Here is a 6,000-nt window from a genome sequence, read left to right as displayed (position 1 = left end):
TTTTCATCAAGGCTAATCTCAATAGCATCATGGTAAATACAATAAGAACTAGGTGTACAAGATGAAATAGAACTACGGTCATCATCAGCATCACTCTCAATTTCTGAAGTAACACCAGGACTCGTAATAGAAGAAGGGTAAGCTGGCAGAACTATCCGTGAAGATCCGGTACCCAACAAAAATTGTCCTCTAGGGATATCAATAACGCAATCGGTCCGCCATATCCAAGGTCTCCCCAAAAGAAGCTGGTATTGCCCAGGTCCCAGACTAAGCCGCAAAACTTAACAATCAATCTCCATAGTTCGTCTTGCCACAGTAATGGGCAAACCCTTGATGAAACCCTCAGCACTCACGGAACGGTGATCACCCATGCGTAACTGAGTAACTGGAACCCCATTAAAAGATAACCCAAGCTTGGAAAAAGTTGTGTAACTCAAAACATTGACATCGGACCTGCCATCAACTATAGTATGTGGGATCACAAGTTGGTGGATCATGCACTCCACTCAGGGACACTCTCTCTCAGCAAGAAGGGAATCCACCTTTTGAACAGCAGGAACAATAAGACTCACTCTCTTTGAAGAAACCAAATCTCTGTAGTACCTTCTTAAAAGGGCACGGCTAGAAGGAGAAGTGAGAAGGTATTGTGGAAGGGACATGGTAAAATCCACTCGATTAAGAGCAGCAACAAGGTCAAAAGAAGGTATAGGAGGGAATAACTTACTTGGGGTAGGGTCGAGAATGGAAACAACAACACGAGTGGGTGGGTGGGTAGCAATATCGGGTGTAGGGTCTCTCTCCTCCTCAACAATTTTCTCTTTTCCATTTCATGTAATGGCATGCACAGGCAATGAAATAGAATCAATCATATTAACTTATGGATTAGTGGTTGTTGTGGGTGCCAAACTAGAAGAATCCATGGTTGGAGAACTAGGAGACCCTCTTTGTAAATGTGTCCAACTCAAGCCTCGAGGTCTCTCATTCCTGCTACGATGGTTCATGGGTCCTGGCGGTGGTATTGTTGAATTGTTATGCCTCATGTGGTGCATCTTAATATAGCAATTTTCTTTAGTATGTCCCTTTTCCAAACATCTCTCATAAGTGCAAATGACTGTGCGATAGTCTTTGGAAAGATGGCCGGGTACGCCACAAGCATGAGACACAGTCTTAGTGGGATTAGGCTCACGGCGGTGAGCGGACAACAAATTTTGTTGGCGCTTTAAAAAGTTCACATCTGGAGTCACAGCTTTCATGTTTTCATTTAATTGGTTCATGTAATTAGTCATCATGTCTTTCAAGTCCACAATACTAGATGCAGTGCTCTCATAACCATCCCCACCCTTGTGATGCATGGAAGGTGTAGTGGTAGAAGTAGATTGAGGATAAGTCACAAAAGGTTGGGGAGCGTGAGAAACCGGTGCCGAGAGATGTGGAGAGGTGAATGAAGAGGAAGTGTCTATAACAGGTGTGGGTGTTGGGAGTAAAAGAGGCGAGGGTGTAGCTTGAAGTTGGAGTGGGGTAACAGATGGTAATTGTAGAGGTCGTGTCGATTGTAATTGGGGTACATAAGATGGGGCTGGTAAAGATAAACTAGGAGTGGACATGGGTAAAGAGTGTGGTACTAGCCATGGGTAATACAATGGAGATGGTGTTGCAACTAGTTGTGGTTCATAAGCGCACCTGTAGGAAAAAAGAGAAGAAAAAAAGAAAAAAAGAGAATGCTACCAGTGAAAGTGGATATTGACAATGGATGGGGTATGGCTTTCAAGAGTCTAGGAGACCAGTTGTTAGTCATGGATGGATACAATTATTCATTAGAAAGGACTAAACAGGGTGCATCAGCCAAGAAAGCAGTAACATGGCAAATTCAATTGGTACCAGGTGGGTAAGTATTCAAGAGAACCCTATTGTAGCACAACCTACAGCTAGAGGCATCAAATACCTCAAGCTTAAGGGGGAGGGCTATATGATGCATGGTTTTTAGGACCCCTTCTGAAGATGCAATAAAGGCACAGTCAGTTGTCGGGCAGATGAGGATACTCTAGTCCAAGGGATCTCGAAAGAGAAGAAAAAATCTACTTCACAAGCACCACAGAGTAAAAAGTGCCATGGGCAGAAGATACGTGGGAACGAGCTCTTATGCATGCCTACAACCTATATCTTACTGAATAGCCCATTCTAGGTGTGAATTTCTAGTGAAATTTACACGAGGATGTTCGTGTGGACTCACAGCACAGCATACTCCGTTTTCACTTTTTACCGACAGTAAATATTTTTTACCACAGTAAATATTTTTTACCTATAGTAAATATTTTTCACCTACATGGTAAATACAAATCAATTTTTACCTGCAGTAACTTTTTTTACCCATGGTAAATATTTTTTACTACACAATAAGTATTTGGTAGGTAACAGTTCACTGTTACTAGAAGCAGTGATTGGGCATCAACAATGCAGTTACAAGAGGAGAAAAGGAGAAAATATTATGGTAAAGGTGAGTCAACAGGGATAAAGACTTTTGATTTGAAAAGAGACATGCTGATTTTTTCAAAGAACACATGTCAAAAGAAGCCATGGTTGAGGATTTTTTGAGAATTTGATATTCAGGAGGACCCAGCTGCCACCCCCCCCCCCGCAGGTCCCCCCCTGACATGTGCAGAACCTCTAGTTTCAACATCCACCTTACCTGCTCTTAAATAATGGTCAAGGCCTTATCCCCATGTGTCACAATCAGAAAAATCAGCATTTACCCTCCCCTCTCACATCACTCTAGAGAATATCTTGATGGTGACATATCAGGTGACCTCAATCTGTTGACCACCCTAAGCAAAAAGTAACCCCAATCAGCGGATTTAAGCATGTTTATCCCTAATCCAAAACCCTCTCAGAAACCTATATAAGGAGGCCTTCTCTCACTCAAAACCAACACTTCACCCACTTCACCAAGCAACGAAGCTATGACGACATTGCTCACAACGAGGAGCTATGGATGGAGCTCTACTCTCTCTCCCTTTCTCTCTCTCCCTCTAGTATGCTACATTAATAGCCCTAAAACCTAAATAAGGAGTCTTCTCTCATGCTCCATGGCCACCATCCTCACCATCATTCTCTAAGGTATTGATGTGTTGCTAGTAGGATCATACCTACTTGCTGGGTTGATTGTTTTTGACAAGGGATTATGCCATCCTTGGCTTGCTTCTCTATATCCTTGTTATGTATGATCAGATGCCGTTGTATTGTTAAGCTAATGTCTTGTGTATATATATGCTACATAAAGTCTCAAAGCTTGGTTTCTATGTGTTTTTCCATATGTTTTGATGCCATCATAATGCCAGAAGTTTCACTTGCCTATGTGCACTATGTGTGAGGTCCCTAAACGTCTTAATTTAGGGTGGTGCCCCCTTTGTTTTGTTCTTTGCTTGTTTGCATGAGGTGTGGTTTGTGGAGTGTGCACGAGTACAGAGGCCACCCGATTGCACTGCCCTTTTTCCGCTATCATTTTGGTGCCCCCATGGAGGAGGGCTACACAGACCTTCAGTTCACAAGCAATGAAGATGTGCAATCTACAACATGGAGGAATGGCGTGAGGAGTTTGCAAATTGGAGAACAGAAGAGGAGGAGGCTTTAGAGGCCTTAAAAGCTTTCATCGAGGTCTTGTTACCAGGTTGCAGTGTCATTGAAATTCAAGAAGTAAGTTCTTCTACATGCCTTGTTCGTGATCGTCGCCAACGAAGGAGAGTGAGAAGAAGAGCTTGATATACCTCTCCTCTCAACCTATGAGTGCTCCAGAAACCTCCAACGCACACGAGCTTGAAATATTCTACATCAACATACACGAAGGTACTGTGACACACATTAAGGGAAGAGAAAGCATCACCAGACCTCTCTTTCCTGAGGAGCCGACTAAGAGGAGGAAGATCACCTCTACACCTAAGTGGCCCAAGGCCGCAGCGCGTGCTCAAGCGTAAGGTAACATTTGGCTTAATCTCATTAATAAGGGATTACATGACCACTACAGGCAAGAAAAAGGCTAGTGAGCAACCAACTTCAACCTCCAACTTGCAACCACGACTCTCACCCTAAATCCTTCTGAAGCAAAGAGGCGAAGGCTTGCCTACAAGATTGCCGCCCGTCTGCGAGTGCTCCCAGTGCACTTTGTGAATCCAGACACCACCAATCCCAAGCCAACCTCCTGTCCGCGTGAAGATCACTTTGGATATTGTCCAAAGTGCTTTGGAGAGACGGGTGAAAAGACTCCCTGCCCTACCTTTGCTGCTAATTTTCAAGAAGTTATCTCAATCTAAGGAAACTATCTTAGTTGATGATGTGCTGCACATTAATGGTGTCACTTTCATTCGTCATGCTGATTATGGTAATAGCATCCAATTGTTGCTTGCTAAAAGGCTCAGCATTGTACAAAGTGTTCCATCACGCCTTACGTCTTCACAGATGCATCAGGAAGATGTCGAAGTGATTGAGGTGCTGACCTTCTGTGGCTGATCAGGCTCATTGGTCCCAAGGTGGTGCAACTAAGCTAGGTTCTTGTGTGTAAGTATGGATGCCAATAATGAGAATGATGATCCCCGCATGTTTCCTTTCCATTTTGTGCGTCATATCCGTGTGAATATTTGTATTGATAGAAAAATCTTTATCAGCACAAAAAATAGCCGTGTTGTTTGGAGCCGAGAGACTTGGGGAAATCTTGCACTCTCCTCATCCTGTCATTCCTACCCTTACTAGACTATTACCATTCCTTTGATGTGTCGATCTTCATCTTATTTTGAGCTAAGTTGTGCTAAAGCTCCAAATTGTAATTACCATACTCTATTTTAAAATAAATTGGAGCTGTTTGTGTAATTGTTTACTCTCTCACTTATGGCCTTCCCTAATTTTTATGGTAAGCCTGGGGAGGTTGCTCCAGACTTTTTGGATAATTTGGAAATGGCCTTTCTGGTATTGGGAAGGGATGACGAAGCTACTAAGTTAAGGGCCTTTCCTTTGGTCTTGAGGGAAGGTGAAAAATTATGGTATCGAACATTGGCACCTGAGGAAAGAAGAGACTTGGAGTCCTTAAAGATGGCCTTCATCGAAGAATTTCGTCGCCATGAGCCTCCAGAGGAGATATGGAGACAACTCTTAGAGCTACGCCAAACATCACCCAATGACTATGGAAGCTATGAAGGAAAGTTTTCCAACCTGTGAGAGAAATGGTGTGCATCACTAGGTGAAGGAGAAAGGGCGCCAGAATGCCTAAAGAAGGACTGTTTCTTGGCAGGGCTTTACCCCATCCTTCAAGAAAAGGTAAAAGGTAAATTCCCAGATACCTTTGATAAAGCTATGACTTATGCAAGGGAGAAGGATAGGAAGTTAAAATTCCAAGCTCAACTACAAGGGGGAATGGAGCCTCCACCGCTAGCTCAACCTACGGCAAGGATAGTAGCAGGGACAGGAGCAACAGACCAAGAGTCCTCTCACCAAGAATTACTTCAACAAATCACAATCAACTAGAGAGCCTGTCCATCAATCTGGTTCAAGGTGTTAGGGCTCCCCCAGCCAGGAAATGAACGAAATAGACAAGAAGGACAAAGGCAAGCACGTGAGTACATTTGCTACAACTATTGAGAGGTAGGTCACGGCATGTATTATTGCCCCCATCCACGACGCTATCAAGGAAATGGTAATCAAAGACGGCCTCCTCGCCAGCAAGTCACTCCTCCTCGAGCTAGGCCACTAAATGGACAAAATGCACACGTGGCTCCACCAATCCAAATATTGAGACCCCCTCCTCCACCACCACAAGCACCAATAGAGATCCCTCCACTACCATCGGGAGGGGAGGACAGGGCTGTCTCTGTCATAAGTCTTGACAATAGTAAGGATAAAGGGAAAGAAAAAATGGAGGAAGCTGTTGCCATGCCAATAAAGAGAGTTAGGAGACAAAGAACTGATGAAATGGAAGCTTCAGAGCCGGATAAAGGGAATGAGGGTTCCTCCCAAGTG

The 6,000-nt window shown here is 43.8% G+C and overlaps 1 pseudogene; it reads right to left on the bottom strand.

The window, feature by feature from the left end:
- Positions 1-1,036: 1,036 nt before the first annotated feature.
- The window catches only part of LOC147422274 (uncharacterized), a 48,948-nt pseudogene continuing 43,984 nt past the window's right edge, over positions 1,037-6,000 (bottom strand).

The sequence above is a fragment of the Adiantum capillus-veneris genome, chromosome 27, assembly GCF_014529385.1.
Source record: "Adiantum capillus-veneris isolate H3 chromosome 27, ASM1452938v2, whole genome shotgun sequence".
Taxonomy (NCBI): domain Eukaryota; kingdom Viridiplantae; phylum Streptophyta; class Polypodiopsida; order Polypodiales; family Pteridaceae; genus Adiantum; species Adiantum capillus-veneris.
This window is presented reverse-complemented; position numbering and strand designations above follow the sequence as displayed.